The sequence below is a fragment of the Myxocyprinus asiaticus genome, chromosome 16, assembly GCF_019703515.2.
Source record: "Myxocyprinus asiaticus isolate MX2 ecotype Aquarium Trade chromosome 16, UBuf_Myxa_2, whole genome shotgun sequence".
In the NCBI taxonomy this organism is placed as follows: domain Eukaryota; kingdom Metazoa; phylum Chordata; class Actinopteri; order Cypriniformes; family Catostomidae; genus Myxocyprinus; species Myxocyprinus asiaticus.
The window spans coordinates 23,689,233-23,709,534 of record NC_059359.1 but is presented as its reverse complement, the minus strand read 5'-3'; the positions used below and the strand labels follow the sequence as shown (position 1 = coordinate 23,709,534).

At 37.8% G+C, this 20,302-nt stretch overlaps 1 protein-coding gene across 4 annotated transcripts in view; it reads right to left on the bottom strand.

Annotated features, from left to right (window-relative positions):
* LOC127453927 (rho guanine nucleotide exchange factor 1-like) overlaps window positions 1-20,302 on the bottom strand; it is a 58,367-nt gene extending 38,065 nt beyond the window's left edge. For 3 of the 4 annotated variants that reach the window (XM_051720725.1, XM_051720726.1, XM_051720727.1), the window contains exon 1: window positions 20,004-20,302. The gene's annotated coding sequence lies outside the window, so the exon portion shown is untranslated. The remainder of the gene's footprint in view (window positions 1-20,003) is intronic. The other variant, XM_051720728.1, reaches the window with a different exon arrangement.

The following is a 20,302-nucleotide window of genomic DNA, read 5'->3' as shown; positions in this document are numbered from 1 at the left end:
CAGGTCAGTCCTTCTGTAACGCTGGGTTCTTGGAGTGGAAGAGGAAGAGAGGAGAAGCAGGAGTAGATACTTTAGATCTTTTAACGACAATCGCTGGAGTGGAACAAACGCTGGAGTGGAACAATCAATGAAGCTTAATATCATAACATAACACAAGGTAACAACTTCAAGGACTGAAAATGGATGAACAAAACTAGAGGGTATTTATACACAAGGAACTAAATGAGGGAATGGAATACAGGTGAGGATGATGAGGAGCAGATGGAAGTGATAAGGGCAGTGAACTATGGGAGATGTAGTCCAGGGGAAAATTTCAAAATAAGAGTCCTTGAAGAACATAAGGGAGACAGACTGTGACAATGACCTACCTTATTTAAATGTTTTCCCCATTCCCATTCTTCAATATCCCTTAATATAAATACTAAAACTAAAATAAAAACTAAATGTACTGAAAAACTAAAACTAAACTAAAAATAACAAATAACTAGCAAACAAAATTAAAACTAAACTAAAACTAACAAAGAACAAAAAACAAAAACTAAACTAAATTGGAGTGAAAAATTGAAAATGATAAAGAAATAAAAACTAAATAAATTCAAAACTATTATAACCTTGTACCACACTACCCTATACAGCTGTTGGCAAGGGCCTTGTCTGCTGCACTGGAGCAGTACGATAGCACAGGGCCTAAAATAACTACTAATGGAGCAGTGTTTGTGTTTGGACTTTATCAGCTGCTTAAATCAGCCAAGATCTTCAAAGCTCTCCAAAGAGCGGGGTCTACAGAGCAGGCAAGCATAAAGACAGAGAGAGACAAAGAGAGAGAGAGAGAGGGAGGAAGTGGGTGTAATTTCCTCAGGAAACGATCAGAGGCATTTTTTGTCAACCTGTCTGCAGAAGTCATGTTCAGAGTAACAGAGAGCATGAGACAAAGGAAAAAGAAAAGGAGCGACAAACACATACACAAGTGTTTGAAACATAAATAAGAGGGGAAAGATTTTATGGAAAAACAAAAACCCTTGTAATGGTCACAAAGGAAAAGCATCACAACATTAGCGGAATAATACAAGAAAAGAATAATGGCAACACTTTACAATAAGTTCGCAGACATTATATTGATAGACAGATATCTTGGCCAGGCCGATAAATCAAACGCTATTTGACAATTTTGAGATTATCAGCAGATAAACATGTCCACTTATTCAATTAACAGAAGTGATAGTTCCCCGTCAAATTCCAAAATCTAACGAAAGCCTTTTCAACATACTAAGAGTTTTTTAAAACATTCCAATAATAAATGTTTTGTGAATTTTGAGTAAATCTTGTATGAAATACGTGTTTATTTTGTTTGAGCAACTTTATGTACATCATTTCCACTAATTAAATTTGATTTATTGGGATTAAATCAGCCACCCTCCACTGTAGGTATCGGTATCTAAGGCCATATCTACGGCCCTATGATTTCCGCGATGCGGAAAACATGGACGAAATCACGGAATCCAGTCATAAAAATTTTATTAACTATAAACTGCGGAATGTCACAGAATTTTACATATTTGGGATAAAATTTAATGTTTGAATGCACAATTGATCAAATTAAAATTGTAATATTTTTGTGTGATTATTAGGCTAAACTGCAAAAGGCTGAGATTTATTAACATAAATATATAATATGCGCGCCTCTAAATGAATGTGTGAAGCCGGCCACTCACACACTGAAAACAAACCATCATTGTGTACGTGTAGTAGGCAACAGAGAGCATGGTGTTTATAAACTTTGAAGTGCGCAACACATACAGACTACATAATTATTTAATTAAATCACAGCCTTTTGTGGTTTAAAATAACACTGGGCCATGTAGCAAATGTTTATCCTGAGGAGAGAAACTATCGTCAAACACACAGAAACTGAAAGGACTCAGTTTCTCGCCAAAATAAAAGCTAGATAAAATGGGCTCATGAAATGAAAGATATACTGTATAGTAATGATATATACAGTATATATATATATATATATATATATATATACATTAGTTACATTGACATTTATTCATTTGGCAGATACTTTTATCCAAAGCGACATACAAAAAAGTAATAATACATCATAAGTGTTTCATCTTAAGGAGACAGTAGTACCAAAAGTGCTGCATTACAAAGTTTCCATTACATCAGAATAATAGTATCCAAGACAGACTAGAGTACAAATGAGTGCATGGTCAAGTGCTCATGGAAAAGATGTGTTTTTAGCTGTTTTTTGAACACAGAGAGTGAGTCTGCTTCACGGATAGACTTGGGAAGGTCATTCCACCAATGAGATACAGTGAAGCCGAAAGTCCGGGAAAGTGATTTGGTGCCTCTTTGTGTTGGTTCAACAAGGCGCTGCTCATTAGCTGACTGCAAGCTTCTAGTGGGAACGTAGCTAGTTAATACATGAACAATAGTACATGGTTAACATTAACCAAGATTAATAAATGCTGTAAAAATTGGGGATGCACTATATATTATTGGCCGATAACTGGGAAAATCTAAATATTATTATTGTGCCGATAATGAAATTAGCACCAATATTTTCACCGATAATTGTGACGGTTTATTTGCCTGCAGCTGAAAATCTCTGGCTGCCTGCAGCTTCTCTCCTCCAGGCAGGGACTTGGGCAGCCTCAAGCGACAGTTCGCATGTCTAACAGTGAAAGCCAGGCTAGTGTTCCAAACCAAGCTCATCTCACTCTGTGAGGATTATTTCAACATCTGCACCTTATGTTGTTTTGGGGCTGGTTTTAATTGTGATCATCTGCTGTAAGTAATGACCTGCTATTTCCCATATTCTGCTCATGTTTCATGAAGCAATAAATAAAAACATGACAAAAACTTACTTGAGGGCAATAATTTTTTCCCTTATTACTCAATGAAACATAAACAGAATTTGGAAAATAGCATATGGTTAAAAACAACCCCAAATACAACGTAACACGGTGCATAGATCTTGAAATAATCCTTACAGAGTGACACGAGATGGCTAAAAAGTTAAGACTTTTCTAACGTTATGACTCATGACTATTCGATCTTTATAATGTTACCTATTCCCATTATGATTATGGTGATTACATTTCATGAATTACACACTGGAACTGTAACAGATTAGCACTGTAATAAGCATCTGTGTGTGTCCACACACAAACCACCGCTGCACTCTGGCTGCTAGCATGTTACAACATGTGTACAGAGATTAGGGTTTAAATTGTGTGTTTTGTTGTTTAATGTTCGTTACATGCTGTTAATTTATCGCCTTATTTTGGTTCATTGCATTATTACATATGTTAGAATTTTCTTAATCTCTCTCTGTGAGTGATTCTTCAGGAATACCATAAATACTCACCTAAATGGGCACATACAAGGAGTACCGCAAATACCCACTTAAACGGACAGACACGAGGATTACCATAATTACTCATATAAATGGACAAACACAAGCATTACCAAAAATACTCATAAATAGCCACCATACAATTTATGCAAGTATACTGTTATTTATTTCTCATTCAAATCAGCATACATCTGTAATATATTGTAGGCACATTTCTGGTTCATGTTATGGCAAAACTTAAATAGCAGCAGTTTAGAGTTTCCACTCTTTTTTTTAAAAAAAAAAGTAGCTTTTAATAATTAGTTAGAAGTTACAGGTTAAAGGCTTACGAAAACTTACATTTAAAGGTGCTATGTGTAAGATTGACAGCAAGCGTTTGAAATGGGTACTGCAGTCCATATTTAAAATATTGGAGAGTTGTCTGCCCCGCCCCAGACTCGAAGCTCATGCGGGTTTTCAGAATGTTGACACGCAAATTAGCCAACTCAGCATCTGTTTTTAAGGATTTCTGGGCTTTAAGCTGTCTCCATCTTCCATAGGCATCTCCAATATTTATCCTTATTTTACTACGCCTCTAGTCATGGTGGTTTTTAGACGGATGGTGAGGCTTTTTAGGTCGGGTGGAATCTGTTATCTCTGATCCAGTTCGTTTGCTGGCTTCCATGGCTGCAGCACGCAGTATTGTTTGCCTGCAAACTTGTTCAAATTTGGCAACCCAGCAGTGTCGAAATACTATTGGTGAGTGGGCAGTGGGCAGGATCACAGGCCAAAACATAAACAGAAATTCCGGCCTGGAACGGATATTTCAATGTACAATATACTGGCTGTAGCACTGTAATCGGAGAAGCCAGTATTTCAACTTAGCATGTTTCCTAATTCTCCAATGACATATTATGGTCATTTTATGATTTAGTACAGTAAAAATATTACATATAGCACCTTTTAAAAAAAAATGAGCTGTGAATTATCGGTTATCTGTTTCGGCCCAGAAATCCCAAAACGGTGCATCCCTAGTAAATAATTATTGTACTGAACGAGGAAAAAATGATAATGGAGAGGAGAGAGAGGGAGCAAGACATAAAACATTGATGGGGTGGAAAACATTGTAAGAAATGATTAAAAAACGGCAAAATAAAATGGCAAATTAAAGGAACATTAAATGGTTGAACATTAGGAAATGCTACAGAAACTAGTAGAGCCATAACTGGTTCTGGACATCAAAAGTATAATTGAGACAGGCCTATAAAATTCATGAACTTTCAGTACGACTCAGAGGAAGAAGACAGGATTTTATGACATTTACGTGCTAAAATGCAATCTTGATAAATGGAAACCTAAAAGACACTTTAATACACCTACAGCTTTTAATAAATCATCTTAACAGCTGTCAAGGTCTATCAGCAAGCATTAAAGACAGGCTTTCTTAAAAGAAGAAGATCTGCTCTGTGGGCAAAGACAATGTGTGTCTTGAGAGCTCAATTTGACTAAGAGTGACAACGTGGATGCACCGGGGTGTTACAGGCAGGGTTAACGATGTCTAATGCTATCTCTTCAAAAGTATGTAATGAATGCACACCGTCTCCGTTTCTCTCTGGACTGTGCAGTATTTCAATACTGCAAAAGATTAGAGATCTCTTAGCTTCTCTGAGTCATTCGCTCTAACGAATAAAGGAAGGGTGGCGTACAGGCATGTGGCCTCACTGACCATGTGAGCATGGGAGAGAATACATAGCTTGACAGAATGTTTAGAGTAAGGGACTGTAAGGATTTGTGGCTGAAAGGTGTTAACCTCTTAATAAACATTACACTTTCTCCACCCTTCATTTATATTTCTTTCATTCTCATCTTTCTCAGCCCTTCCATTTTTTCCTGTATACCAGTACTTCCATTTCTCACCCAACAGAATTTGATCTTAAATACCTCATTAAAATCAAAAATTTGAATTTTGTGGATTTTAGTCCATGTCTGTTTGCTTTAAAGTTCCTCTATATGCTATTGTACTCCTAAAAGTTGAGGAAATTCTTTCAGCAGATAAACGTATTACAAACTGAAAGTTTCTTCTGGTAAAACATAAAAAAATATATATTGATGACTCATACTGCACTTACTCATTTTGTCCCTCCTCCTAATACCGCCTACTTCTGACAAGTAATCACAAGTAGCAAATCATGTTCATGGCTTTGACATATAGTAAAGGCTAGTGGCTCTACTATAAAAAAGGGGAGGTGGGGGGATGAGTCCTTCATCTCAGGAAAGAAAACTGTGCTCCAGCGATTTAATAAGGTCTTTGAATGTCACTGGTGTTCCAGTGTAGCTGTGTCATTCACCGCAAGAGCAGAAGAGCAAATTATGCAACTCAAACCAATATTACACACTGTATACACACTGTATACACACTGGGGGGGAGGGATCAAGTTTATCATTTGTCCTGCTGTGTGCTTTTATCTCCTTCTGTTTTCTGTAGCTTTCCATCATTTCTAATAGACATAAACACTGTCAGCCTGAAACATCCTTTAGGCTCTCACTCTGATCAAACTTAAAATGTAACCAAGACCCACCTCACATTTTATGTTTCTCAAAATTTCAATCCCGAGATGCTTTGTACAGTAGTCTGTTATATAACAGACCATATTTCAAGGTATATCCATCACCAATGAATTTTAAAGCCATCTGTAATATTTGAGGCATCCACAGTATTAGAAGCACCTGAATCAGAATGATGAAATTTGTTCCCTGGCAAATATTTTCCCCTAGAGATGGAAAGCAAAAAACAAAATTTTGAGGTTGGCAAGCTTGTGAATTTTCCGATTGCATCCCTACCTCATCTAACCTCAGTCCTACCTCTTCCCATCTTCTTTTCATTTTCTTTTTTCCTCCATTTCGTAAGAATACAGGAGGTTGTGTGTTTGTGCTTTAAGCTCACATATATATAAAATACCAAGACCAACCCGAAGCTTAATTTGCTCATTGAATTGGACTTAGTACCAGGAACCAGTAGTACCAGAAACATATTTGCAAACCTCTGCCAAAGATAACAATATCATATTGTTAAAAGAGGTCAGAATTTTTGCATTATTATTAATGAACAGTTCACCCAAAAATACAAATTCTGTCATAATTTTCTCATCCTCATGTTAAGGATGTTTTAGGTGAATATTACAGGACATCTTTTCAATACAATGACATTGGATAGTGCTTCATTTTAAAGCTTAAAAAAAGAGCCAAACATATCATAAAAGTAGTCCACACATCTTTTGCAATATATTCCAAGTCTTTTGAAAACATACGATAGGTTTTGATGAGGAACAACCCAAAGTTTAATGAAATCCCAGAACACATTTTGCAGATCCCTGAAAACAATGATAGCACTCATTAGGTTTATTGTTAAGAGGAAAGTGGTTATTTTGTTTTGTTTTACTGAGAGATTTCATTCTTCCGGTTTAAAACAGAAGTTGCGTAAAAGGACCAGTGCTATCATTTCTTGGTTGCAGACTAGGGCTGCAACTAACGATTATGTTGATAATCGACTAATCTAACGATTATTAGAATGATTATTCATTGATTATTTCAATGTTTAATCATTAGCTCTGAACTGACTATTCATCTTGTGCCTCGACTTAAAAGGTTGTATTAAACGTGAATACAACAGTAAAGAGGACAAAATCACCTTTTAAAAATACCTCTAAATGACCTTCCCTGAATTACAAGGAAAAAAATACTTGGATTTTTATTCAATTTAATTCATTAAAAATTCACTGCAAAAATTCCTATTGTTATCAAGTGTTTTTGTCTTGTTTTCCATTTAAAATGATCTAAAAATCATATATAAACATATAAGATATTTAGACTTGCTTTCAGAGAATGTATCTTGAGTATGTGTATTTTGTATATACGTGTATTTTTTCACTTGTTCATATTTCTGCCAGTGCAGTAAAAACAAAATATACTTGTATTCAATGTATATTATTTGAAAGCCAGAAAATTTTTGTTGATAATTTTTTATTGTCAAAGATGTCGATAATGCCGACTAATCATTTCAGCCTTACTGCAAAAATGAAGCAGCTGTGTATGAGGAGAGGCTTCTCATTTACACTAAGTGCTGATTAAATCACGTCTTCTCCATGTGTCTGATAATGGACTGTTCAAAAAACAGAAGTCAGTCATGAAAACCGAAAACTCAAAGTCATGTCAGCTCTTTTTTTTTTTTTATTCTTTACATTGTGCAAAAGTTTTTACGGATTTACGGTTCACATTACGTCATCATGACAATGCAGTAGAATACTGGATATCTTTACTAAGACAAGGTTAGTAAGCAATTTTATCACACTAGTCATGTTAACATGAATTATGCTTAAAGGTGCAGTATGTTAGATTCAGAAACCCTTGTTATTAATGACACCTGTGGCCATTAAGTGAACTGCAGCCAGCTACCTGTTGCTCGTGCACACACTCCATAGGGACGTGAGCGAGCATCGACCAAAACAATGGCGTAATGTACAAAGAGACTGAACATGATTCACCGACATCATGCTGACAGATGAGGTAGCATAATTAAAATTACACAGTTATCATTTTTTTTACTAAAAACTTTGAGACTGTATATTATATTTGACTCTCCAGTGCTGGAACAGGGCTAAAACAAAGTGTGGATATAGGTCTGACTATACGAGACTGTAGTTTGAAGTAATCACTTTTCTTTGCATGATACATTGGCTGCATTTCTACGAGAGCCTATGCCGGCATTAGCTAGATAGCCAGCTTTATCAACAGCTGTTAAATTTGGTGGATGATGACAGTAGCTGTTTATAAAATAGACATTACATTATAAATATGTTGACACAATTCAGTATTGATGTGATTCCATCACAACTGCCATTTTGATATATCTATGCACTATTGTTTTATAATAATAGAATATATATATTTTCTGTATAACCAAGTTACGTTACACTAATGAATGGGTCTTTTTGCATTATCTTGAACATTGTCTAGCATTCATTTCATGTGTTACTGTAGTTTACCTTGCTGAATAATTACAGATTAACATTATGTCAGTTACTCTGAATCAGTATATCTGACTTTTAGTATAAAGAGGAGATCGTTGAAATTATTTGAAAATTACGATGCAAGGTACACTGCAATTTGTCAGTGTTAGCAGGCAAGATCTAAATAAGTTAGCTAAAATTACACAGATCAATCCTTATGGCACTATATTTCACATGCTTTGCAGTTATGTAAGCTTACCTGTCCAATAAGAAGAATGCCAATTCAGGGTCGGTTTTGATCCCAAAAACTGAACGAAGGTCCCTCCAGGAATCAAATGCCCTGCCGATGTTCACTGTAGTTTTCGCCTGACCATGATCACGTTCCCGCTTAGCCAGATGGGATTCAGTAGATACATTATTTTATTTATTTATTTATTTATTTTTTATTTTTTGCTTATTCAGAATTTGTGTAGGAGTCGGTGTTGTGCTGGGAGCCAGAATTTTGTTGGATTCCATCTCTAAGATAACATTACTTAGTGTTGCAGACTGTTTGTTATCGCTGTTGAATAGTGGAAGAGAAGCTACTGTCTGAGGCAAGGCTCTCGGGAGCACGCATAAACGTCACATCCTTTGAATTTTCCCGGCAAAAGCGACCCGCTCCCTTTGCATGAAAATCAGTCTACAGGCTTTAATAGGCAACCTAGGAAGTCCGGGAAGGGCTCATTTTTTAAGTTGCATTACAAGCCGTTCACACATTGGCAAAAAAAGGCAAATATTACATGAAAATTGTTACATACTGCACCTTTAAGTATTGTGGCCATCCTTTTGAAAAACAGTGTGTATTTAATGGTTTGTGTATCGGACCCATTTATTTCATTGTATGTGCCTTACTGCATGTGATTTTTTTCTTTATAAAAAGGATCAACATTGTTTTCTGTGGTTATCAACATGCCACAAATGCTGCCAATAGAGTTTAACTTGTACTGAACCCGAAACACTCCTTGTAAGAATAAATATTTATGAAATATAAAGTCTCAAAGCAGTGCTGGTTTTGATGGTAATGTCTGCTCTGAGTGATGTTCTCACTTCATTCTCAAAAGTTTGAACAAAACATCCAAATCTTTTTGCAGATTTGCAAACTGTTCTATCGTTTTCACTCTTCACACTTTTGTCCCATGGCTGATATATAGAAAAGTGCCCCAAAACTCTTTTGTTTTTATCTCCACTCATGTGATGTTCAGCCATTTCTGTTGTCAGCACATTTTGGGAGTTGTTCTTGACCCTCGTAACCACCCTATATTTACATATGTTCCTGCCTATTCCGTCAGTCTTTTTCCAATCTGATGTGTTATTGATTGGCGGTGAACTAGGGGCGTTTCATGACACAAAGTAATTTTTCAATGAGTACATTTATTGCATTGTTTAGCAATAAAATCAACACAAGTCAAACATGCCTGTCACTGTGTACGTGCAACAGACTTCCAAGATTTTCACTGAAAAAAAAAACGACACACATTTCGGGTTGTTTCTCACCAATCAGATGCCTTCAAAAGACTTTGAATATGTCTGAGCAGGGCAGCACTGCTGCATGGATTGGTAGGAGAAGTCGTGGCAGCCGGCAATCTCCCTCTAAATGTTTCCAAATGTGGGCTCTGAGTCCGGGGAGTAATCAGCCTGCTTCAAACACAGAGCCCTTTGACTGGACACAAACCTGGCCTGTCCCGCTCCCCAACAGACCTGCTCCACCACTGACATGCCAACTTGGGAGTCAGTGAGTTTGTGTGTGTGTGTAAGAGTGAGTTAATGTCTGAGTATGTGTCTGTGTTTGAGTGTGTATTTTTGTGTTCACGTGTACATGTATGTTCTCATGTTGGACATCTCTGAATGGAGCACAGTTTTTCAGGAACTTTACATCATGTCCCGTTTGTATCCAGTAGCTGAGCACTGGAGGGGCAGGGAATGCCAGGAAGCTCCTGCACTGTGATCCACAGCCAGGAATAAACCCACCCTCCTTACTGAGCCAACCACACAAAGCCTTCAGTCTATCCACCTAAAACACACTCCAAAAACAAAATTCACTGCTTTCAGGGTTTCCTGTCACTGAATTGCAATGCTAAAACTTTGACCAACTTATGTCAAGTCTGAGAGACGACTATATCTCTTCCACCTGAAAATGTGTCAATGTCAACAGGAAAATGCTATACAACAAAATTTAAATGCACCACATCGAATTTTTTTTCATTATTTTTTTTTATTTTTTTTTTTACATCTGGTCAAAACAAGCCATCTCAATGGAGACAGGTGATCACTCAGCACTCCGTAGCTCAACTTGATATCTGAACACTAGCATCACCACATAAAATCATTTTCCTGCCCTCCACCAGCCTCGCCTGCTTTCCCTCCACGCTCTTGTCACTGCATCCATCATTCTGTCAGTTCATCACTACACCCTGGGCAATCTGACTCAACCTGACTGCAACCCGATTCTCTTCACCGGTCCCTGCCTGCATCACATCTCACTGCCAGACATCTGAAGAGGGATCCTGGAACACCACATGAAGAATCATTTTCTGGCATATGCCCACACATCAAACAAACAAGGATGGTCATTAATAATTCCACCTATTTTAACTATTTATTTTGCCTTTGCAAACGTTTCTAGATCCAATGCGTCTAAAAAATAAAGTGAAAAGTGTGTGCTAAGAGTGAGTGCATTAACCCTCCTATTTTCTTAAGAAACTGCAGCTTCCTTTTGTCCTTTGGCTACATTCATTATTAGTTACTTCATTACTTCCTATACGGTCAATGGAAGGAACAATTTGATTTCAATTGTATTTTTCTCTTAAACAATTATATGAAGAAATTTTTTTTTTCTTTTGTTTGTTTTGATGGTCTTGACAAAGTTAAGTGTTGCCTGACAACACTTGGTTCCAGTACCAAAAACTATGCAGAATTTATAACGTATTCTTTACCTATCCTGGGCCAAAAATGACCCTAACACAACAGGAGGGTTAAATTAGTATTCCAGGTACTTAAAGGTTCACTCAGTAATTTTATTTCCTCATTTAAAAAGTTTTACTTCTATATTTACTTCTATAGCTGAGTGACTCCACTTTGGTTAATGTGCACTTAAACAAAACACATCTGTGAGACACTCGCCGAACTGTTGCTATTCTTAAAGAGACAGTTCTGTTTTAACACGTGTTCTACAAATGAAAGTAAATACTTGTAAATAGTGCAAAATATGCATGTAATCAATAAACATATATATTACACTGATGCACACACCACAATACACACAACAGTGATTCTGTGTCAATGATCAAGTGATAAAGAAAGAACCTCTTAACTGAGTTAAGAAGATTTAATGCCAATTGCAATGAATACGCAACCTATGGGGGACTAGTTCTTTCAATTAGTCAACCTCCGTCTTAGACTTGGGAAAACGTTTAATCTTACTTGAATTGGTGCTATTTTAGTGCATTTCTATCTTTATAATGTGTAATTCTTTGCTTGGAAAATGTTAATAAAACATTATTGTTTAAAAATAATTTATAGAGTCAAATTTAAGCACTTTCGAAATCTGCAATTAAATATTTTAATCGACAGCACTTATACACATATTATATATATATATTCATTTTCTTTGCCCATTTGTCTGCCGTAAGCAGCTTCTCTCTGAATCTCTCACCAAATCTCGCAGCTACAATTGAGTCCACTGGGGGGTGATGTGTGTCGTCGAGGTGTTGGATTAAAGATGATGGTGTCTGTGTTTTTGAAAAGAAAGCCTTGTGTAGCAGTAACAATACATGTAATATTTTGATTTTTATTGAATGATAATCTATTGATATTCAATTCTTATTTGAGTCATGGAAACCAAAAGATGAGGATCTTCTTGTAGGGAGGAAAGAAACTGCGAAGCGGTATGAGAAACTCAGAAGCTTATCCGACCAGTATGTGTGTGTATGTGCATTAAATTTCTGAACACAGGCAGTGCGCATTTTATTCAGCCCCGCACCTTTTCAGCGCTCTGCACTTACATGTTTTGTCTCTGAACTACCGGTTTGTACTGAAGCTACTGAGAAGAGTCAATCAAAATGGATTATGTGTGGGAGGACAGAAAGTATTTTTCACCAAGAGTTGATGGTGTGAGTTTACAGCACCCCTTTAATACATGAAAATGCTTGTGAGATGTTTTTCTGACACTCAGAGGTAAATTGGACCTAGCAGATTACATTCAGACAGCCATGACACACTGTTAGTGTTAAAATATTGTGTTAAACTAAGTAGTTGACATGTAATTTTAAATAGTGATAGCTCGTATTATTTCACATGCAAGTTCATGACATTAAAGGAAATTACATTTGTACTTTTTTAAATTAATGTCACCCCACATATTTAAAAGGTTAAATGTGATTAAAATAGTTGTAAATCGAATGTAAAATAAAACGTTCACTTTCACATGTACAGTGCATCCGGAAAGTATTCACAGCGCTTCACTTTTTCCACATTTTGTTATGTTACAGCCTTATTCTAAAATGGATTAAATTCATTATTTTCCTCAAAATTCTACAAACAATACTCCATAATGACAACATGACAGAAGTTTGTTTGAAATCTTTGCAAATTTATTAAAAATAAAAAACGAAAAAAAATCACATGTACATAAGTATTCACAGCCTTTGCCATGACACTCAAAATTGAGCTCAGGTGCATCCTGTTTCCACTGATCATCCTTGAGATGTTTCTACAACTTGATTGGAGTCCACCTGTTGTAAATTCAGTTGATTGGACACGATTTGGAAAGGCAAACACCTGTCTATATAAGGTCCCACAGTTAACAGTGTATGTCAGAGCACAAACCATGCCATGAAGTCCATGGAATTGTCTATAGACCTCCGAGACAGGATTGTATCGAGGCACAGATCTGGGGAAGGGTACAGAAAAATGTCTGCAGCATTGAAGGTCCCAATGAGCACAGTGGCCTCCATCATCCATAAATGGAAGAAGTTTGGAACCACCAGGACTCTTCCTAGAGCTGGCCGCCTAGCCAAACTGAGCGATTGGGGGAGAAGGGCCTTAGTCAGGGAGGTGACCAAGAACCCGATGGTCACTCTGACAGAGCTCCAGCATTTTTCTGTGGAGAGAGGAGAACCTTCCAGAAGAACAACCATCTCCACAGCACTCCACCAATCAGGCCTGTATGGTAGAGTGGCCAGACGGAAGACACTCCTCAGTAAAAGGCACATGACGGCCCACCTGGTGTTTGCCAAAAGGCACCTGAAGGACTCTCAGACCATGAGAAACAAAGATTGAACTCTTTGGCCTGAATGGCAAGCGTCATGTCTGGAGGAAACCAGGCACCGCTCATCACCTGGCCAATACCATCCCTACAGTGAAGCATGGTGGTGGGAGCATCATGCTGTGGGGATGTTTTTCAGCGGCAGGAACTGGGAGACTAGTCAGGATCGAGGGAAAGATGAATGCAGCAATGTACAGAGACATCCTTGATGAAAACCTGCTCCAGAGCACTCTGGACCTCAGACTGGGGTGAAGGTTCATCTTCCAACAGGACGACGACCCTAAGCACACAGCCAAGAAAACAAAGGAGTAGCTACGGGACAATTCTGTGAATGTCCTTGAGTGGCCCAGCCAGAGCCCAGACTTGAACCCGATTGAACATCTCTGGAGAGATCTGAAAATGGCTGTGCACCGACGCTCCCCATCCAACCTGATGCAGCTTGAGAGGTCCTGCAAAGAAGAATGAGAGAAACTGCCCAAAAATAGGTGTGCCAAGCTTGTAGCATCATACTCAAAAAGACTTGAGGCTGTAATTGGTGCCAAAGGTGTTTCAACAAAGTATTGAGCAAAGGCTGTGAATACTTATGTACATGTGATTTTTTTTTCGTTTTTTATTTTTAATAAATTTGCAAAGGTTTCAAACAAACTTCTTTCATGTTGTCATTATGGGGTATTGTTTGTAGAATTTTGAGGAAAATAATGAATTTAATCCATTTTGGAATAAGGCCGTAACATAACAAAATGTGGAAAAAGTGAAGCGCTGTGAATACTTTCCGGATGCACTGTATATGTGTGTGTGTATAATTGCAGCACCCCTTCCCCCGTCCTGATTTAACACTCAAAAAATCTGCTCACCTGACCTATAACGTGATGGATGACATGAGATGGTCAGAGGTGTCGTACAGAGATATTTTTTCAATGACTTTGTGTTTTGCGAGTTTCATGAGCACAGAGGCATATCAGTGCGTCCCAGCATGAAGGTAAGATGTGTATTTATAAATGAAGTACTCTTGTTTTAAAATCTCCCCGCTCTGCTTACAGTTGTTATGACATCCTGTGAACAATTTTAAATACTCATGATTATTTCTGGTAACTCTATAACCTGTAAATCCACTTCGCTAGCTAATTACACTTTGACATCAACACCATTGAGATGTTAATTTTTACTTTTTTAAATTTTAAAAATTTTAAGCTTATTAATTTTATGCAATCACATGATTTTTGTGGGTTACAGTGCTTGACTAAAATTATTTGAAAATGCCCATCCCTACCCTGTTTAATTAACAGCATTAGCTGAAAAAGAAATTATTTCATATTAGTTGTCCACCAATATGGGTTTTTTTAATGGCCGATACCGATATCTAGAGAGCAGGGTGGCCGATACAATGACGATATATATAACACAATTTAATATAGTAAATAACAAACATAAAATTGCTAAAAAAAAAATTATAAACAGAGACTATTTAGCAGAGAAAGGCCACTTCTATTAAAATGAATGGGAGAAATTAGAACGCCCAACTGCAGCCAATGGATGTAGATAGGAAGTCCTGCCTTACAGGCAGAAGAAGAGCCAATCACCTTTTAGATACAGACATCGCCTGTTAATCAACTCTGGAACGCGCATGCGTATAGCTATAAAGGCTGGGGAAATTTTGTTTTTTAGCATAATCTTAGGTAAAGAAGCATCATTTATGATACCAGTGTTGTCAGATTTTAATGCTGATTTGAAATATGTTCTTTGATCGTAATCTTGACCAACCGTTTTGGAGATTTCAGTCTTTCCCCATTCAAGTAGACAAGAGCTGCACTGTCATGACTGAAAATACTCTCTTGAGAGTGTTCCAAACATGGCCGACAGTGGACTGACTTGCTAGAAAGACTTTGGTTGCACTCACATGCTCATGCGTATCCAGCGTAAGCAGCAGCAATCTCCTGACAGTTTAAACGGCCTGGATCGCCTGTTTGGATTGTCATCATGATTTGTGAATCAGAGGAACTTTTGATCCTGATCCTGAAGTTTTGATTCTGGCTGATAGCATACGCGCTTCAGAGGAAGATATTAGATGAGCGCTCGACGGGAAGAAAACGCTGGATTTTCGTGAGGTTCTTAAATGACATCTGTTTAAACAAGATATCTGCATATTTGCAGACAGTATATATTAGAAGTTTTATTCATATTTGCCTTTCATCATTAGAAAAGAAAGTTAAAGGTGACAGGGAACTGATGAGGAGAGACTGTTAGAATAAGTGCTTTAGAGGAAGATTTATGAGCGTTCCACATGATGATGGATCTGCTTAAGTTGTGTGAGGTTGTTTATTACATCTGTTTAAACAAGATATGCGCATATTCATATATAAGAAATTGCTGGATTTTCATAAGGTTCTTGAATGACATCTGTTTAAACAAGATATCTGCATATTTGCAGATGGTATATGATATTAGTTTTATTGATATTTGCCTTTTTATCATTAGACAAGGCAGTGAAATGTTACAGGGAACAGTTGAGGAGGGAGGGAGAGCGAAACTGGTGAGCACTTTAACATTATGAGCTCAAACGGGTCTGCCGAGTCTCTGATATGCAGACTGTTTAAATGACAGTGTGTTGCACACCGGTCTATTATTGTAGTAACACGATGGCATGTAACAACAAAACGAACCGTGACTGGTTGTTTACATGTCTCAAGTCGCTTCACATGCAAGCAGGCGATTCTCAGCATCCTCAAGAAACAAATCGGCCAAAGGGGAAAATGTATCGGCCAATGCTGATAATTAAAAAAAGTCAGAATATCAGCCGATTTATCGGCCTCAGCGATATATCGGTCAACCACTATTTCATATGTAAGCAAAATGAACATTATATCTGAAATATACCCAAATGAATCAGAATCGAATCAAAACAGAATCGAATTAGGAAATCTTTATAAATACCCAGCTCTTTTACTGTGTGAAACATTGTGACATCATGCTATAATTCCTACTGGCTAACGATCTACAGTATTCAACCTTTAAGAAGCAAACACATAGAACTCAATGTCTATGATAAAACTACACAATGTTTGAGAGAAAGCAAGATGCACTGTGAGAAAGGAGAAACAGGTAGTTAGAGGGATACAAAATGAAATAGTCTGCATTCTTTCAAAAGAAAGAGTCAGTAGCTTTAGTCTGGACAAGATTGTACTTGCCTCTGTGTGTGAGAGAGTAAGAAAGAGAGAGAAGTGAGTGATGTCAAAGCAGGAAAAGGAAGTGGTATGGCACCTCCAAAGCAAAGCCTGTAATACTTCACACTAACGTATACTAATCTAAACATCTGAAGTGACCTGCTGGATCACATCGTAAACATTAAAGATCCAAATCTAGGATTTTTGTTAAACATACATTTTTTTTAGAATTACTGCACAGATGGAAGGAGAATGAACACACAGGTTCTAGATTAGCAAGCTTGCGTTAAGATCCTTAATGCAAACAGGTTTGAATCACACAGCTGATCCAACTGAATTACGTGACAGCAGGGTTCCAGACTGTGATTAAAATGGTCGCAAATGTGACCAAAAATAATTGATTGCGACAATAATTTAAAATCTAGTCGCCACTGGCGACAGTTGGGTTATGTGCGTTCATATGCGGTTTCGACAGATATCATCTTGTGAGTTATTGAATTTAATGCGCATCTTTACAGTGCACACCACCAGTGTGTCTCACCTCACTTTTCACCCGTTCTGTTTCTGACGAGCTCGCTGCACTGCACAGCAACAAAAAAAACCAGCGCGAGAGAGTCGTGAACAAATGAATCTTTTGAACCGGTTCTTTTTCATGAATCACCGAAAAGAACTGAGGGTTTGAACTCAGGAGCTCAGGTTAGCAGTCTGAATCAGATTCACTTTCTCAGTGAATCAGCCATCAGTGAACTCACAACTGGGAGTGCAGACATTTCAAAATAAGAGTCCAATGTGTATTTCAGTCTTCTTTATAATTAAAAGTCATGTATTGTATACCAGTTTTTTTCTTCTTCTGGTAATTACTGATTGGGATTGGAGTAGCACAACAAACTGCATCTTGGATTTCATTCAATTTGCACTCTTGTTGTCTCTGTGTCTGGGCCACCTAGTCACAGTAAAGAAAGACTAAGGCAATATCTAATGTAGATTCTGAAGAGCAGTACTAAATAAAAAAATCTTTTATCTCTTATATTTGTATAAAATATGAAAGGGGTGTGAACATCTATGAGACAAAATGGGATGCAAACTTATCTTCTCAACTATATATACTGTTTATTAAACTTCCGATTAATGGGTTATCAGCTCTTCCTTTTCTTCAACTTTCTATCTTGTTTCTTTTTTTTCTCCCCTTTTCTCCCCAATTTGGAATGCCCAATTCCCAATGCACTCTAAGTCCTCATGGTGGCGTAGTGACTCACCTCATTCCGGGTCGCGGAGGACGAATCTCAGTTGCCTCCGCTTCTGAGACAGTCAATCCGTGCATCTTATCATGTGGCTTGTTGAGCGGGTTACCGCGGAGACTCACGCTATTCTCCGCGGCATCCACGCACCACGCGCCCCACCAAGAGCGAGAACCACATTGTAGTGACCACGTGAAGGTTAACCCAACGTGACTCTACCCCACCCAGCAACCGGGCCAATTGGTTGCTTAGCATGACTGGATTCACTCAGCACGCCCTGGATTCGACCTTGCGACTCCAGGTGTGGTAGTCAGCGTCTTTATTTGCTGAGCTACCCAGGCCCCCTTTCTATCTTGTTTCTGAACAGCAATCTAAATCAAGCAATTCTGTGATTTGGCAACTAAAAACAGCCATTTGGCTCCTTAATGTTTCAGTTTAGGAGCCAATGGCTCCTAAGTCTTTTTGTTGTTGTTGTTGTTGTCTGGAGCCCTGGACAGGTTGATCATTCCAGCTTTTCAACAGTAATACAATAATTATGAATCTCTTTATGATGGGCTTCACCACCTAAAGCCATAAAAGACTTAATCTCTGTATTATTGACCTAAACCTGTTTGCGTCTCAGTGACATTGTATCTTCTTCCTTTTTTACCCCAACTGTGTTCTTCAGTATCGTATAATCGTAACAACACAAACTGCTCCAGGTATAACGATGCTTTTGTTTTTGCATTACATGTGTCAGTTTTACCACAGTACAGATTAATCTGAACAATAATGACCTAATAAAGGATTATAAATTCTGTCAGTTGAGCATTTTGAGAAGTTCTGAAAATACTTTTTATTGACAACGGATTCAAGCAAATCTCACTCTAAAGGTGACACAAATTTCTTGGAATGCTGAGTCCAAACAAACCGTGGCTCATTAATACAAAAGACGGTCTGAAATTCCAAATTGCTACAATATGAAGTAAACAAGCAATCAGATTGTTTAGCTTTCCTACAACAAAGGTGGGAAGAGAAGAGAGTACAGGCAGCAGACAGAGGAATACAGGCAGGTTAACGGATGACCGCAATTTCTCTTCAAATGCGTCCAATAAATATGAACCAGGCTTAATCCATGAAGGTTAAACTAATCTAATCCCAGTTCACTCTAGCTGTCAGATGGTTGTAGCAAAGGACTACATCAAGACTAACGATGCTTCTTAAGTGCTCCTCACCCAAAAATGTAATGGCCTACAGTGGGTTTTCTACACAATGAATTACCTGGAAGCCAAACATAAAATGTAAACAATGGCCTGCATCAATTTACCTTGACATAATGCGCTTATATAACTATTGCAAAGATACACAGCTGACTCTGAAGTTAAAAACTATACTTTATGTATTGACAAACACTACAGACTTTGAGGTGACCTGTCAGTCAGGCCAAATAGAACTGCGGTTGACATAATCATCTTATTATTAATGTATGAAGTAATGAATTATAGTCTATAGCTCATGACGTGTCACTAGTGATCAAAGGCTTCCGGTGAAATAACAAAAGGTTAGAAAGGAAACGATTGTATTGCTTACATTGCTCTAGTACTGTAAATACAGCCGTTATCACGGATCGAGACATTTATTTAAAATTGATAAGCTGTCAGAGAGCCGCTCATTTGCTTATACATAGTTTCTGAAATAAGCAGATATTATGGGTTAAAAACAGGGACGCGACTCGACTGAAATAATGGGAATGCTGGAAAAGGTTACACCGAAGTCAAACACATCATTCCTCTCGCTGAGCGAAGACAAACTGGCAGGATCGCTCGGCTGATCATGCAAATCAAGCACGCGAAAGATCCCTGCTACGACAAATCACACCATTACGTACACACAAAAAAGAAATCTAATTACTAAAATCATAACAGACCTGCAGTCTCGACTCCTGTAATCGAGAAGTTTAAGCTTACAACTTACCTTCTATAAAGTCAGATGAAGTGACAAGCGCCCGTGAAGGCTTCCTGTTCTAAAGTTGTCGTAGGTCGTTGGAAAAAAACATTGCACGCGGAAGTGGAGACAAATTTCAAGCGCGCCGTGTTTGACAGCGAATACAAAAGCAGGACTGTATCATTCAAGTAAAGGCGAAAATTTCCACGACTGAAAGCTATGTGTATTTCGAGTTTGAAACGTAACTTTTCGCCGTCCCCAGCCTCTTCCTGTATGACTTGCGACCACCAGAGGCCGAAAGATGTCCAAAAATGTCAAGATCCGCTTCA